The sequence below is a fragment of the Jaculus jaculus genome, chromosome 10 (genome assembly GCF_020740685.1).
Source record: "Jaculus jaculus isolate mJacJac1 chromosome 10, mJacJac1.mat.Y.cur, whole genome shotgun sequence".
NCBI classification, from domain to species: domain Eukaryota; kingdom Metazoa; phylum Chordata; class Mammalia; order Rodentia; family Dipodidae; genus Jaculus; species Jaculus jaculus.
In genome coordinates this window covers 16,754,672-16,772,234 of record NC_059111.1, presented here as the reverse complement: position 1 = coordinate 16,772,234, position 17,563 = coordinate 16,754,672, and the positions used below count along the sequence as shown (strand labels likewise).

General features: G+C 48.7%; 1 pseudogene; it reads left to right on the top strand.

Moving 5' to 3' along the window:
• The first annotated feature begins 3,372 nt into the window (after nucleotides 1-3,372).
• On the top strand, nucleotides 3,373-3,470 carry LOC123464235 (annotated as a pseudogene).
• The last annotated feature ends 14,093 nt before the right edge of the window (nucleotides 3,471-17,563 follow it).

Genomic DNA, 17,563 nt, shown 5'->3' with positions numbered 1-17,563 from the left:
TCTGATAACCTATGATTCGTGATACTACGCTCGCAGGGTAATCATCTCTGAGTACTTGGGATGTTAGGGAGGGCACTTGGTGCATGATAACTCACCGCATGTCCTCATTATGGGACTGTTACTGAAAGGCCCAAGAATTCAGAAGCCCAGAAATACTATCATGCTCCAAAGGGAGCTTAAGCGGGCCCCTACATACCTCAAACTCCAGGCTTTACTCTCTGTTGGAAGCAAGTAAAGAATCCCTCTTCTCATTATATCAGAGCCCGCTCCTAATATAAAACTAGGTAAAAAGGGCATGAGATAGCCCTCAAGGATGGGAAATGAGTAATGAAGTGAACCACTTATTTGGTTTCTGTAAATAGCCCACACTGTAGCCTTAGTAGCCCACACCATAAGCTGTAGCAGCCTGCCTCAGACCGCCAAGGTCATAGGAGACTGATACCACACTCTGCTACCCCCACCCAAGGACCTGCGCAAATGCTGACCACCAAGGTCATAAGAGACTGATTGGTCCACGAGGGGCTTGAACAAATTAAACTAATTGGCTTAGAAACTATGGAGTGGCACAAACTGACTGGCTCGCACCCCGTGGGCTCCTGATGTTAAAAAAATGATTGGTCTAATGCACAGGCTTTGTTAGAAACCCTATAAAAACTGTCCTGTTCCTGCATTCGGGGCTCTGCAGTCCTCTACCCCTGTGCGGTGTACAACTGTGGGCCCCAGAGCGCTTGGAATAAAATCCTCTTGCAGTTTGCATCAAGACCGCTTCTCGTGAGTGATTTGGGGTGTCGCCATATCCGGGCAGAGCGTGGGGTCCTCGTTTTGGGGGTCTTACATTACCAGTGATGACTGTGGCCTGTCTCAAGAGTGAGGCTCCTTCCGCGCTCAGCACTCTTTGTAGTTGACATGTAAATTACCGATCTGCTTTGCATACCTTCCTGACCACTCGTCACCCGGTTGTCAGCCTCACAAGAGCGGAGAATATGGATCTCATGAGACTGTACCTTTCAGAAAGGATAATTTCTGTGTGACAATTCTTATTTCCTCATTATGTTGGGCCATTTCACTTCCTACGTTCATTATATTCTCAGTGACTAAACTTTATCAATTCACACACTTTCAAAAAAAAAAATACATTGTGTTAGACATCACACTGGGGACTCTCAGAGTTGGAAAGGACTTTAAAAATCATCTGGTATGTCATGTCCTTCCCAAGCTAAGCCCTTCCCACTTGAGGCTGGGATCCTACCTTCTGGCTCCACACCTAAACCTGACGGACATTGAACTTCCACTTGACCACTTTAGAGACAGAGTTTTTGTCTCCCAGGCAATCCCTTTCACCTCTGAGTGTTCTCTAGAATGTTCTTCCTCAAACAGACACTCCTTGGCAGACACAGGATATGTTCTTGGCAAATCCAACTGCTCTGTGCACTTGACTGTGGAGGATAGAGACCAGCCGAGCTGGTGGGAAGGGGGTGGGGAGCCACGTGAGGTGTTGCCAAACAGGAAATGCCATCCGGCCGCATGATGACAGTGAGCAGACGCATCCATCGGCTGCCCCGTGGCTCCTGAGCTGGCTTCTTTCTTCATCAAAGTAAAGATCTCTGGGGCAGCAAAATAACTTGGTGGATTATAGCATGCTGAGCATTCTCTAGGCTGGGCCAGCTTAGACTGGAGCCACAGCATGGGAATCTCAAGGACGAAGGGGTGGAGGAGAGAGCGGGTCAAGGGCTTGTCTAACAAGCACAGGGACTTGAGTCTGAGCCACAGGCCCCGTGTAAAATATGTTGGGTGCTGCAGCATGTGCCTGTGACCCCAGCATGCAGAGGAGGAGACAGGAAGAATCCCTGGGGCTTGCTGGGCCACTGTAGCCTAGTGGGTGAACTCCAGGACAATAAAAGACCCTGTCTCAAAAAGTAGTTGGCTTTGAGGATAACACCAAAGTTATCTTCTGGCTTTTGCACACCCATGCACATACTTGTAGTGCACTCACACCCACAAGCTGCGACCCCTCCACAAAAAAAAAAAAAAAAAAAGGAAAAAGAGAAAGATCAAGGACTTAATACAATGAAAGTCGATTTTTTTCCCCCTTCATCAGGGTACTATGGAAGCAAGGAGGCCCCTCCCCAAGGGACCTCCCATGGTCACTAGAGAAAACAGAAAGAAGTACGTATGCTCTTATCTGCCTTGGTCCAAAACTATTGGTCCAGACAAGCCACATCGCCCCGAGAAAGGTTCAAAGAAGGCTGGGAAGTGTAAGGGAAGCCCATGGAATAGGTGCGATGCGCTGTCTTGCCCACAGTTTGACATCTCCTAGGAGCGTTCAGGGTATGCCACCGAGAATCAAGAGTGAACCATTTAAAGAAGAGCAGCAAGGGAATGGAAATGAACCAGCAAGGCAATGGAAATGAACCATGCAAGACAATGGGGACATTGTGGGGAAGCTGGGCCTCTGCCCACTGCCCGGCTCTGCAGGTGCGATCAGTGACAGTCTGCGATGGGTTTGCCGGGTCTGGCCACCCACAGTGCTCTGCGCTAGTTCAATGAGGACTAAGTTGGACTGTAGGATGTTCCCAACCTTTCTACCATCTCACATTCACGCCTCTTGCACATCTCCTCCCTCATCTCTTAAAGAAGAGCTCTGCTGGGCATGGTGGCACACCTTTAATCTCAGTACTCGGGAGGCAGAGGTGGAAGGATCGCTGTTGAGTTCGAGGCCACCCTGAGACCACATAGTGAGTTCCAGGTCAGTCTGAGCTAGAGTGGAGACCCTACATCAACCCCTGCCCCCCAAATCCATCAGTTCCTGAGCTCTCCTTGATAGGAGAGGATTTGCGTCAAGAGGAATGCAGGAAGAAAAAGGCAAATGAAGTCGAGAAGGAAGGACAAAGAAAAGGAGGACACAAGAAAAGCCCGTGTATATGGCGAAAACCCAAGAATGGCCAAAGACAGACGACGGGTCAGGTTGGCTGGATGTCGGGAGAGTTGCATGCGTCTGTAGAGAAATGTGGAAGTGTAATGTAACCAGGAGAAGCAGAGGAGGACCCCACTGCTTTTCACCCACTCGAGAGGTACACATAAAGACTGAACTCGCGATGACCGAGGAGACGACCCAGTGAACCACGCGAGCATGAGGATGTGAGCGCAGATTCCAAGCATCCCAGGAAAGCCTGTGTGCGGCGGTGCCCGCCTGCAATGCCCGCGCCAGGGAGGCACACTCAGAAGGATCCTTGGGACTTGCTGGCTGGCTAGTCTAGCTGAATCAGCTCACTGATTCATGTCCAGTGAGAGACCTTGTAGCCTACACATTTTTTTCTCTCTCTGTTTCTCTCCCAAATAATAAATAAAATCTTTTGAAAAGAAAATAAGGTGGTGCTCGCCTCCGCAGCACATAGACTAAGATTGGAACGGTACAGAGAAGATTAGCGTGGCCCCGTGACACGCAAATTCGTGAAGCGTTCCGTATTTCGGTGAGATGAGCAAGAGCGCTGCTTCCATGGTGAACCTGACAACCTGCACCAGGGTGATGCAGACAGACACTGAGGCTACACCACACCTGCCAAAGCGGAAATCCAGATGCTCCTGAGAGCTTAACACGGAAGTAGACTTAAAATGCGCCCACCAAGGCTCAGGGAATTTTGCGGAAGAGGGAGGCAGAAAGATTTTAAGAGACACAGGGTGGGAGGGAACATCCAGAGCCATTGCCCCCACCCCAACACACACCCAGTGACTGACTGTTGCTCTCCCAACTCATAACCCACAACTTCATGGTGAAACTCGCAATCCCATTGACGAGGGCCCTCGGTGGAATGGGGACAAGGAGGAGAGAAATGATGGTACCAACACACGATGTATCCATACAAAGTATACACTTAACAAAAAAATAAAAATAAAAAGAGAGACTGATTGAGAGAGGGAGGAGATATGATGGAGAATGGAGTTTCAAAGGGGAAAGTGGGGGAAGGGAGGGCATTACTATGGGATATCGTTGATAATCATGGAAGTTGTTAATAAACAAGTTTTTTAAAGGAATGTGCAAAAGATTTATTTATTTATTTATTTATTTATTTATTTATTTATTTATTTATTTATTTGCAAGCATAGAGAGATAGGGAGAGAATGTGCATGCCAAGGCATCTAGCCACTGTAAACAACTCGCAAATGCATCCACTACCCTCTGTCATTTGGCTTTCTATGGGTACTGCAGAATTGAACCTGGGTCATCAGGTTCCATAGGCAAACGTCTAAACTGCTGAGCCATCTCTCCAGCCCCAGGAATGTGGTTTTTGCCTTTAAAAACTCACTGCAGCTGGGTGTGGTGGTGCATGCCCAACACTCAGGAAGTAGGAGGATTGCCGTGAGTTCAAGGCCACCTTGAGACTACATAGTGAACTCTAGGTCAGCCTGGGCTAGAGTGAGACCCTTCCTCGAAAAACAGTAAAATAAAATAAAAACTCTCTGTAGAGATAGGCTGTTGCTGTTTTCCTCAGCATTTAGCGGTGGAGAGACAGATGCTTGCTGGCCTGAATAAAAACCCCTTTTTAAATTAAAAAAAATAATAATAAGGTGGAAGTCAGGCATGGTGATACACACCTTTAATCCCAACACTTAGCAAGGCAGAGGTAGGAGGATTACTGTGAGTTTGAAGTCAGACTGAGACTCCACAGTGAATTCCAGGTCAGTCTGGGCTACAGAGAGACCCTACCTCAAAAAAAAAAAAAAAAAAAGTTAAAAGGGCTAGAGAGATGGCTCAGTGGTTCAAGGTGCTTGCTTGCAGTGATGGCCTAGGTTCGATTCCCCAGGACCACATAAAACCAGCTGTACAGAGCGGTGCATGTGTCTAGAGTTCATTCGCAGTGGCAGGAGAACCTGGCACATCCATTCTCTCTCTCTCTCTCTCTCTCTCTCTCTCTCTCTCAAATAAATAAATACTTTGTTAAGTTAAGAAAAATAAGGGGGAAAGTGATTGAGAAAGACACCTGATATCAACTTCTGGCCTCCACATACACGCATGTGCACACATGCATATACATGTGTGCCCACACACATATGAACACGCACACACATGCAAAAAAAAAAAAAGAGAGAGACTGTAATCGCTTTTACTTTCTACTTGGTTACTTTTTGACCTACTTGGAATGAAGTTTCACTTAGACGCCGGGTCACAAGGAACCCCACACACACACCCCTTTACACAGTGATAAAAATTCCAAACCCCCATGGAGGTGACGGTGACATCAGCCTTGCTGGCTGCCGTGTCCCGTTGTTGACTCACGTGGAACTTCCTGCCAGCTAAAGCCCCACACCTTTACACTTGTGCCGTGGACCCTGCTGCCCCACATCCTGTCTGCAGCACGTGGGTGTTCCCAAGACCCGTGGGCGCGGGGGCCTGTCGCCTTTTATCTTGGTGTGCAGCCAGCCATGATGGCCCCGTGTGTCCATGTCAGGCTTTGGGGCACCTGGCCTCTCATGTGTTGCCCACACGCCCACCTGCCCACAGTGCCATGGTCGCTCAGGGTCAGGCCCCATCGGTGCCTGGGAGAGCTGGGACAAGTTGCCTTGCCCTCCCTCAGTTTTTATTTCCTGGCCTGGGAAGGGGTAAGAAGACCTACGTTGCCAGCGTACGTGGCACGTGTTGACCGTACCACTGATGTGAGGCACAAGCAGGTTTGCCCAATCTCTGCACCTAAAATCCCCTTCTAGTCATTGATGAAAATGCCAAGGGCTGGGCTGATGGCTGAGGCGCTCAAGGCTCTTCTTTGCAAAGCCTGATGGTCTGGGTTCTATTCCCCAGGACCCATGTGAAGCCAGACGCACAAAGGGGCACATGCTTCTGACACTCGTGTGCGGTGCCAGGAGGTCCTGGGGTTCCCATAGCCACTCTTTCTGTGTGTCTGCCTCTTTTTCTCTGTCTCTTTATCTCAAATAAGCAAATAAAATATTTTTAGTGTGTAAAATGGGGCTGGTGAGATGGCTTAGTCATTAAGGCACTTGCCTGAGAACTCTAAAGATCCACATTCAATTCCCCAAAACCCAAGTAGGACAGATGCACAAGGTGGCACATGCATCTGTACTTTTTTTTTGTTGTTGTTGTTTGTTTGTTTGTTTGTTTTTGCAGTGGCTGGAGGCCCTGGAGCTCCCATTCTCTCTCTCCTTCTCTTTCTCTCTTTCTCTGCCACCTTCTCTCTTTCAACTAACCAGCTAAGTAAAATATCTATTTTTTGAAATGTTGAATAAGGTGGGTACAAAGATGACAAATCTTGTTGGCATCTCCCGGGAACCCCATCTGGGCTGGTTGCGTGAGACTCACCCATTTCATTTGGGAGTGGCCCCATGACCAGTCCCTAGTCCACCCAACTCTCCCAGAACCCACAGCTCTTCCACGTGGGACGACATGAGATGCCTTGCCACGTACTGGGCTCAAGCCTACCCTGGGTTCCAGGTTTCTGAGCTGCCTGCCTAGCAGCTCACCCGAGAGCCAGGAGGAGCAAGTATGGAGTTTGGACCTCTCTGGTGGTCAGAGCTGAACTGGAATTATACCTCACATTTGGTTGTCAGACTCCTGGGGCCCCAGGGAGAGGTAGACATCTCCCCAGCATCGTAGCACACAGACAAAGGGGTACTGTGTAGAGCTGAGTGTGCTCTGCGGTACTTGGCTATGGATGTGCATAGGGGCTTGGGGTCCAGGGCTCCAACCTCATGGTTACTGAATGACCCTGGATGGGTCTTGAAATGCCCTGCCCTGTTCAACTGGGTCATACTGAATAGGTCATTATAAGACCCATGCCCTGAGCTGGTTAAGGCACTTGTCTGTGAAGCCTAAGGACCCATGTTCAACGCTCCAGATCCCACGTAAGCCAGACACACAAAGGTAAGACAGGCGCAAGGTCACACATGCCAACTAGGTGACACGGGCATCTGGAGTTTGATTGCAGCAGCTGAGACCCTGGCTCGCCAATTTTCTCTCTCTCTCTAAAATAATAATAAAAAATTTAAATTAAAACAAAAGACCCAGGGCTGGAGAGATGGCTTAGCAATTAAGGCGTTTGCCTGCAAAGCCAAGGGATCCTGGTTTGACTCTCCAGGACCTACATAAGGCAGATGCACAAGGGGGGAGGCGCATGCATCTGGAGTTCGTTTGAAGTGGCTGGTGACCCTGGTGCACCCATTCTCTTCCCCTCTCTCTCTCTCTCTCTCTCTCTCCTCTTTCTCTGTAGGTCCTGAAGGCTTCCTCGCTTTCAGAGACGTCCCCAGCTCAAAGGCATTCTTTTTTTCACCACAGGAAGTAGAATCGTGTATGAAGACACCCAGGAATGAATTTGCCATGGTGATGCTTTGAGCAAAATGAGCACTTCCCGGGACACAGGCGGCCAGGTCGGTGACTCCCATCCCGCCGTCCCTCCTCCCGGCCCCGCATTGCAGGAGCTGGCCTGAGCCCCGGGCTTCAGCCTGCTGCGTGGAAAGGGGCTGTAGTTCCTCTCCGCAGCGAGTCCACATTCACAGAGACCACAGCACAGGGTCACAGGCACCCTATTTTGCAAACAGGTTCAGAAGGTTAAAACAGAGGCAAGGGCTAGAGAGATGGCTTAGCTAGCGGTTAAGGACCTTGCCTGCAAAAATCAAAGGACCCAGGTTCGACTCCCCAGGACCCACGTAAGCCGGAGGCACGAGGTGGTGCGTGTGTCTGGAGTTGGTTTGCAGTGGCTGGAGGCCCTGGCGTGCCTATTCTCTCTCTATCTGCTCCCCCCCCCCCGCCCCCGCAGTCTCTAATAAATAAAATGAGAAACAAAAAGACTTTAAAGAAAAGGCAACAGCATTAAGACTCACTCTGGGGCCACACCCCGTGGCCGGAGGCACCATCCCAGCAGCTCCCCATCCGTTACCTTCCCTGGAGGCCAGGGCTGCCTGAGCAGCCCCACAGGGGAGATTTCTTCTCTGCCAGGTCAATAATAGCCCATTAGGAAGACTCTATTCAATAAAGCATCAATGCTAAATTATTGAAGGGCCAGAAAGTGCTGTGGGGATTTGGATAGACAGGAACGGAGAGGATGGCGGACAGAGGCGTCCAGGATGGCCAAAGTATTAAGAATTGAATAGCTACAAGCAAGACCTTGCCCTGGGTGTGACTACAGTTGTTATTATAGTGACCACACTATGACCTTGCTGCTGCCATTTGACCAAGGAGGAAACTGAGTGCTCAGAGGGAACAAACAGCCCCTGAGCCCACAGCCTGATTAGGCCAGCTGGTTCCCCCCCACCGCCCAACACCCAGCTGTTCTGCTCCGCTCGAGAGGGTGCTGTCGGGAAGGACCGTGAGGTCATGGGGAAACAGCCAGAGGAAGGAGACTCAGAAGGTCAAGGTCAGAGAGAGGTGGGGACAGGAAAGACCTGGCCAGTTGGTTCTTAGGAAGACTGGCCCATGGTCACTATAGCAATTCTTTGTAACATGACGATCGCCCTTAGAGTCAGGGGAGCTGGCCAGGGACAGGAAAGGGAACCACCCTTTTGCCCTGGTCCCTGCTTCCACTGCTGTCCCCCTAAAAGCTCTGGACCATCAGTGCCCGCTGTCCGGGGGGGTCAGGACACTCTTGACACTTTTCCACGTCTCCACTGAGAATGGAGGCTATCGGGAAATCGGGCTAAGGGGTGGGTCTCTTTAACCAGACATTAGGATCCACAATGCTGAAGTTTTTAGGAAATATCAAATTCCATGCTCAAATAAAAAATATCCATCTGGCCCGTGGTGGAGGGAGCTCCACGGGGGAGTGATAAGAGGGACAGCAATCTCTCCCAGAAAGGCACCCAGCTGTTCAGGGATCCAGACAGGAGCTGTGCAATCGATCAGCCAGGCAGCTGTGACAGCCGCTGACTGGATTCCTCACCCTTGAAAGCGGGAGGGGCTGCCTACCTGTGGAAGGCTTGGTTTTACTGACCGCTACAGAAAAGTTGACTCAGTGAAAAGCCAGCTACTTACAAGAGTTCACTGGAGAAAAAAAACCCCAGCACATTGCTAACTGCTGAGAAACCTGGCAAGTGACTCTGTCTCTAAATTTCTCCATCTGGATACCGGGATGGTAACGATTACCTGCTGCGTGAGATTGTTCAGCATCCCTGAGATAGACTGATGGCATTTAGGAGCCTGATTCTCTTTCTGCCCCTCTCTGTGTCCCTGGCTTTTGCCTGTGACTCTGTAATTCCTCTCACTTTAAAGAGATGGTCTGAACACATCCTCTCAAAATTCATATGCTCAAATCACCTGATCACCAATGGGATGGCATTCAAGATGGAGGGCTGTGGGAGATAACTGAGTCACGAGGGTGCAGCCCTTTAGAGTAGGATTAACGCCCTTATAAAGAGACACTTCAGGGCTGGAGAGATGGCTTAGCAGTTAAGGTGTTTGCCTGCAAAGCCTAAGCGCCCAGGTTCAATTCCTCAGGACCCACGTGAGCCAGATGCACAAGATGGCACATGCGTCTGGAGTTTGTTTGCAGTAGCTAGAGGCCCTGGCGAGCCCATTTGTTCTCTCTCTCTCTCTTTCTCTCTGCCTTTTCCTCTCTCTCAAATAAATAAATAACTTAAAGAAAAGAGACTTCAGAGAGCTGCCTCACTCCTCCTACCAAGTGAAGACAAAGCCATCTATGAACCAGGAAGTAGATCTTCCTCAGACACTAAATGTGTCTGCACCTTGGTCTTGGGCTTCCCAACTTCCAGAATCATCATCCATAGATTTCTGTTGTTTATAAGCAGCCAGTATATAGTCTTTTGTCCTAGCAGCCTGCGTGGACTAAGGGGCGCCCTCTTTAGTTCAGGGTTGGCCACATCACTTGCTTTGGCCAATGGGATCTTAACAAATGTATCAGACATTGGGCGGGGGGGCGCGAGTGCTCATGTAACTGGGGTTCCTTGAGCTCTGTCCCATGAGAAACACGCCTGACAGACCTGCTGGAGGACAAGGGACATGGAGACAAGCTTTGGTCAGATGGGGCCAGCCAGTCACCCCCCTGGTCAGGCTATATGCCACACAGGCAAGGCCAGAAAGGCCTCTCAGCCGATTGGAGCTAAAAAATTAAAAAAAAAAAAAAAAAAACACCTGTTGGAGCTTTGTGTGTGTGTATGTGTAGGTACATGTGTGTACATGTGTTTTGGGATCAGAGGACAACTCAAGTATCATTCATCAGTTGTTGTTTGGTCTCATCAACTAGGCTAGACTGGCTGGCCGGTGAGCTGTCTCCACCTCCTCCACCCTGGGGCAACAGGCACACACCATCATACAGCAGGTTCTGGGGGTAGAACTCAGTTCCTTATGCTTGCAAGGCAAGTACTTTACTGACTGAGCCAACTCCCCAGCCAGAACGTGAAGTTTTTTAAGCCACAGCCTGTGGGATGGTTTGTTAAGCAGGATGCTCTTGGCAAGAGATGACACAGTCACAAAATAGCGCACAGTAGGAGCCCGAGATGTATTTATTTCCCCATCACTCTGCCACCCCCATGCCTTTGGGTCCAAACTTCGTCTTTATGGAGACAGTTGGGAGGTGTAAACCATAGCCCTGGTACATTTTGAGTTTCTGTCTCATTGTTAATTCCCGCTTCCGATTGATTACAGACGCCGACTGCTCAATTTTGATTAAATAGTAAATCATAAGCTGCTTACAAAATGCATGCAAAAAAAGCTGACATTTATGAAGTCCAATAAACTACTTGTAAGAACAGGAGTGCTAGATTGGGAGGAAAAAAAATAACATCTTCATCCAAACAAACATCGGTTGACAGCAGACAGATGGTCAGAATCTCTTACTTGTAAACTAGAAAAATTAAGATTTGGCAAGGGTTGTCTGAAAATAACTAGCAAACATCAAAGTTTCCCCTTTCTATGCTGGTGTTTTTCTGGGCCCGACTTCAATATTTTCACAGGCTACTGCACGGAAAAGGTGTTGCAGGCCTCCGCGTTGCTGGCAAGGAAAAGACTTAAGAAATACCAGCAACGATTTATAGGAAGCCACGTTGCCAACACCGCAGAGTGAGTGAGCGTTTAAAAGCCAGAGACTGCACATTCCCATAAATCCCCGTAACTCACTGTCAGGCCTCCCCTTAATCTGCTGAGGTGTGAGGGAAAGGAAGGTGGAATTTTCTTAACTCCATTTTCCACCCGGATTGGCTTTCACGGGGTGACTGTGAGTTAATCTTCTGGGGCCAGCAGCAGCCTTAAAAGAAATGGAATCTAGCCTTAAAGCCCCAGGGGTGCGCTCTCCTCACCTCTGTAAAATGAAGGAATGAGGGTGTTAAAGAGGGACTTTGGCTTGGGCTCAAAGGCGCCCCAGGGACGTGAAGAGGCGGGGTCTTCAATTGCTCAAGTTCTTATGGCTTCTGCCCCCTACCCCTCCATGACCTGGAAGGGCTCGGCGGGTCACTGTACCCGTGAGGGGGATGTGGCTGATTATCCGGCTATGGGCATGGTATGCCACAGACTGGCAAATTGACCTCACTCCAAAGCTGGCTCTCTTGGTGGCATCACTCCAGCTGCTTCGGTTGCTGCTGTAAGAACATTCCAAGTGCAGAGCTGGAGAGGTGGCTCAGCAGTTAAAAGCATTTGCTTGTGAAGCCTGCTGGCCCCGGTTCAATTCCTCAGTATCCACACAGAGCAAGACGCACAAAGTGGCATGTGTATCTGGAGTTCCTTTGCAGTGGCAGGAGGCCCTCGTATGCAAATTCTCTCTCTTTCTCAAATCAATCAATCAATATTTAAAACGAAAGACTGTTCGAACGACGCGGCTCCCGTGGGTGCATTGTGATTAAAGTCTTGGTCCCCCAGGGTGTGGCTAGAGGTCAGCAGTGGACTTTTGGGAAATGGGACTTAGTGGGAGGTCCTTAGGTTATTGAGGGTATGCCCTCAGATAGGATTGTGAGGTACCAGTCTCTTTTTCTGACTTCCTGTTTGGTAATGTAAGCTCTTACACACACACACACACGCTGCCATCTGCTACACTGGGCTGGAGATATAGCTCACTCAGTAGAGTGCTTGCCTACCAAACACGACACCCTACATTCAGTCCCAAAGACTGTGCAGTGTATGCCTATAACCCCAGCCCTGGGGACGTAGAGACAGGAGGGTCAGGAATTCAAAGTCATTCTCAGAGGCACGGCAAGTTGAAGGCCAGCCTTGTCTCAATGAATGAACAAATGAACGAATGAATGGATGACCTCCAAAACTGTGAACTAAATAAATAAGGGTTTTGTTTTGTTTTGTTTTTCTTTTTATAAGATTGATGTCTCTGACCCTGGGTGCGGTGGTGCATGCCTTTAATCCCAGCACATGGGAAGCAGAAGGAGGAGGATTGCTGTTGAGTTCAAGGCCAGCCTAAGACTACAGAGTGAATTCCAGATCACCCTGGGCTAGAGCAAGACCCTACCTCCAAAAACTGTTTGAGGGCTGGAGAAATGGCTTAGCAGTTGAAGCGCTTGCCAGCAAAACCAAAGGACCCAGGTTCGATTCCCCATGACCCACGAAAGCTGAATGCACAAAGTAGCACATGGATCTGGTATTTGTTTGCAGTGGCCGGAGGCCCTGGTGTGTCCAGTTTCTTCCTGTCTTTCTCTCTGTCTGCCTGCCTCTTCCTCTCTCTCTCTCTCTTTCTCCCTTCCCTCTCCCTTAAATAAATAAATAAAACAATCTATTAAAAAAAAAAGAGAGAGAGAGAGAGGACTGGAGTGATGGCTTAGCAGCTAAGGCGTTTGCCTGCAAAGCCAAAGGACCTCTGTTCAATTCCCTAGAACCCATGTAAACCAGATGCACAAAGGGGCGCAAGTGTCTGAAGTTCATTTACAGTGGCTAGAGGCCCTGGTGTGCCCATTCTGTCTCTCCCTCTCTTTGCTTCTTTCTCTCTCTCAAATAAATGAGTAAAAAACAAAGTTTAAAAAAAAAGAAAAATGGTTGGAGAGATGACTTAGCAGTTAAGCATTTACCTGCAAAGCCAAAGAACCTCAGTTTGGTTCCCCAGGACTCACGTTAGTCAGATGCACAAGGGGGCACATGTGTCTGAAGTTGGTTTGCGGTGGCTGGAGGCCCTGGTACGCTCATTCTCTTTCTCATATAAATAAATAATATTTTTTAAAAAAAGAAAAAGAAAAACAATTTGAAAACAAGACTGCCGGGCGTGGTGGCACATGCCTTTAATCCTAGCACTCGGGAAGCAGAGGTAGGAGGATCACTGTGAGTTCGAGGCCACCCTGAGACTACATAGTTAATTCCAGGTCAGCCTGAGCCAGAGTGAGACCCTACCTTGAAAAACCAAAAAAAAAGAAAGAAAAGAAAAGAAAACAAGATTGATGTTTCTGGCATTACACTGTAGTAGCCCAAAGCTGACTGGTACAGTCAGACCACACAAGTGTCACATAAGCCCATGGCCCTTACAGATGACAGAATTTTAAGGGCCTGAAGTGTTCTTGGTACATCCATCATGAGCTTCGGGCTCAGAAATCAGGTCAGCCAATTTTATCTTCTCTTGGCTGCGTAGGTGAGGACCTTAGCCTCCCTCAGGTCCTTCATCCCTCAGACGGCAGTCACGTGGCTCTCGCAGGATGCTGAGGGGAGGATTAGGGCCAGCAGGCCATTCCAATGCATGGCAAGCACAATCACAAAGGCAGACCTGGAGCGTTACGGAAACACAGAGACTATCTGGTCATCTGGGGAGATGGGGTTCTCAGGGAAGCCTTCTTGAAGGAAATGACCCCTTTTGTTGCATTTTAAAGACTAAATCGGCAAGAAGGGATAGGAAAGAAAGCCATGTGAGCGAGTTACTGTCAGTCAGCTTTTGTGTGAACAGTCCTAGCCATGGTGACTCCTGGGCTGGTGAAGAGCCCATTCCAGACCTGAAAGCTCCAGTTTTTTCAAAAAATATATCACATATTTATTTATTTATTTGCAAGCAGAGAGAAGAGAGAGAGAATGGGCAAGTCAGGGCCTCCAAAAGTCAGGGCCTCCAGCTGCTGCAAAGGAACTTCAGATGCACTTGCCACTTTGTGCATCTGACTTTACGTGGGTACTGGGGAATTGGACTCGCGTGGTTAGGCTCTGCAGGCACACCCCCTTAACCACTGAGCCATCTTTCCAGCCTGATAGGTCCAGTTTGAAAGAGTCCCCTTATGAATTCTGCCTGACTGGCTTTCATCTAGCCATAGGACATAGATTGAAGGCTGTGTGTCCAAGCAGAGGGCCCAGGCCTATCAGCAAGTTGCATCCTACGCTGCGCGGACTTATTTCCTTATGAATCATGGCTCAGCATTCCAGGAGAACAGGGCCCTGAGCCTACAGATACCCAAAGGGCCCATTTGCTGATTGAAGGCCTTTGCAATTGTGGCTAAATTTCAGGACAGAAGGTCCTATTCATGGCAGAGGGTTTTGCTCAAGGAAGAGAAGGGAGGGTCTAACTTGGGGCAAATGGTCGAGCTTAGGTCACAGGATCTAACTCAAGGCAGAAGGTTTATACCAAAGCCAGCAGGGGCTAGTCCAGTTCTGGCCCCCAGGACCTGCCAACACTGCAGTTTGGAGTCCTGCAGAATCCATGGCCTTTTCAAATCACTGGCCTAGAGGAAAAAGGCATAGACTAGCTCACCTTGACCTTTTAGATCAGGCTCTCTCTCTCTCTTTCTCTCTACCCTTTTTCATAAATAAATAAATAGCAAAAAGTTCCAAAACTGAGCTGCAGGGATGGCTTAGTGGTTAAGGTGCTTTCCTGCAAAGCTGAAGAACCCAGGTTCAATTCCCCAAGACCCACAGAAGTCAGATGCACAAGGTGGCACATGCGTCTGGAGTTCATTTATACAGCCATTGGAGGCCCTGGCATGGCCCATTCCCTTTCTCTCTCTCTCTGCCTCTTTCACTCTGTCAAATACATAAATAAAAATGAAATATTTTTTTAAAAAAATTCAAAAAGAGCCAGGTGTGGTGGCACACACCTTTAATCCCAGCACTCGGGAGGCAGAGATAGGAGGATCGCCGTGAGTTTGAGGCCACTGTGAGGCTACATAGTGAATTCCAGGTCAGCCTGAGCCAGAGTGAGACCCTACCTCGAAAAAACAACAACAAAAATCAAAAAGTGAGGCGGAGAATAACTAAGGAAGACCCCTGATTTCAACCTCTGCCTCCCCACATGCATGCTCACATGTGTGCCCACATACATACATGCATGCACACCACACACACCAGATTACCTTATTACCTATCATTTCAGGTACTCAATAAGTATGCATAGCAAGAAAGAACAAAATAGAAGTGTGTGATGGCTCATACCTCTTGTTGCAGTTGCCTTCCCATTGCTGGCACAAAACACCCAACCAACAGCAGCTTGTGAGAGGAAAGGGTTTATTTTGGCTTACAGACCTAAGGGGAAGCTCCATGATGGCAGGGAAAACATGGCGTGAGCAGAGGGTGGACATCATCTCCTGCCAACATCAGGTAGACAGCAGCAGCAGGAGAATGTGCCAAAAACTGGCAAGGGGAAACTGGCTATAACACCCCATAAGCCTGCCCCCCAACAATACACTGCGTCCAGGAGGCTCCGCTACCCAACATGCCACCAGGTGGGGACCTAGCATTCAGAATACCTCAGTCTATGGGGGGCACCTAAGTTAAACCACCACTCCTCTGGTTTATTTGCTATGTACAGAAAAATCCAACGTAGAAATGGCACAAAGGTTGTCCTTGCTTTCCACAGTTTACGCCGAGTTCCACCCTGTTGGCCACTGCACTCAGCTGGGTCTACCTTGCCTGCCTCCCCTGAGACTTAATGGATAGATTTAAATGAAAGAGCGCTGTAAGGTTTTCTTCCCAGGTAGCTTCATTTTGAATACCTGTCCCACCTGGCTTCTCTGAGCTCTGCCCCCCCACCCCAAGGCCTCCTATGTAAAGTGACAACTGGCAGATGTGGCCACAATAATATTTAAACACTTACACACACACACCTCAATTCAACTTCGAATCCCTCAGTAACATCTCCTAATTAATCACTTTGTGTACTGCATTCTAAATTAATTGAATTAAAAGTAATTAAATCCAGGAAATTGAAATTAGTCTAATTAGATTAGAGGCACATCCAGAGACGATGGTAAGGGGTGCCGTGTAACTTGGCCAATTTCAGTGTAGAAAAGATAAAACTTAGATGATAGACAGGCTGCTAAGAGGGAGAGGCAAGCTGTCACTAGTCAAAGTGGCTGGAAAGATTTACCAGCGGTTAAGGCACTTGCCTGCAAAGCCTAATAACCTAGGTTCGGTTTCCAGTACTCACGTAAAGCCAGACGCACAAAGTAGCACATGCATCTGGAATTCATTTGCAGTGGCTAGAGGCTCTGGCACACCCATTTCTCTTTCTCCTTGCAAATAAATAAATAAATGTTTTTTTTTTCTTTTTTAAAGAATCAGGGCTGGAGAGATGGCTTAGCGGTTAAGGCGTTTGCCTGCAAAGCTGAAGGCTCTGGGTTCAATTCTCTAGGACCCACATAAGCCAAATGCACAAGAGGGCATATACATCTGGAGTTCATTTGCAGTGGCTGGAGGCCCTTGCATGCCCATTCTCTCTCCATTTCTCTCAAATAAATAAATAAAATATATTTTAAATAAATAAATAAAATATATAAAAAAAGAATCATTCAAGAGGCGCATGGTCAAGTCATGGAGACAGTAGCAGTGATGTCAATGATGCGAAACTACTTTCATCAGGGTGGACTTGTGCCAATCCTATTGGTTCACGTGGAAAAACAGAGGCTGTAGCAAGCGGAGGAGCGTAGTGAAAATCCAGCCAGCCTCCCAGATCCTCACACGGGGCGGATGCACCCACAGGGTGGATGAACGTGCTACGCGTGTGGCTCCGACCTATCAGTGCAGCAAGGCGAAGCCTAAGCCCTCAGTGGTGCTATCGCCCAGCGGAGAATGTCCACCTACATTCCACGTCCAGGGATGGGCCAGGCCGGACCCACGGATGTCAGGAATGACTGGGTCTCTGAGCTATCACTCCACTTGCAAACTGATAAGCGAGCTTCTTAAGTTTCATGGAAGCTGGCAGAGGTCGCAAGACTCCAGGGTCAGAGACAAAGAGTTCATTACCCACAGAAATAGCCAGTCGCATGGGTTCCCTGTGCCCCGAATCCCACAGGGCAACGAGAGGAGGGCCAGATAACCTGTATACATGATGGCTTGCCTTACGGGGGTGGTAAAGACCCCCTCCCCCCCAATCCCAACCCGCTTAGGGAAGGTGGCTGTTTTGTAGTCAACAGTAAGCCTGCATGCCCTTGGCTTTGGCGGGAGACTCTGACTGCCAAGGCTGCTTGCAGTGTGACATCCTTGATAAGACGGTGTGGAACAAAGGCAGCTGGAGGTGCTGCTCAGGGACCATCTGACTCTCAAAAGACCTACTGAGGTTCGTCTGCCAATAATATCCACCCCTTCTCTTTACAGCCTTGGCTTCGGGCAAATTTCTCCCTGAGTATTCCACCTGCTCACATTCCTATAGCATTTAATCAAGGCTATTGCCAACAAGACTCCAAACCAGGTAAGACTTCCAGAATGTCCTCT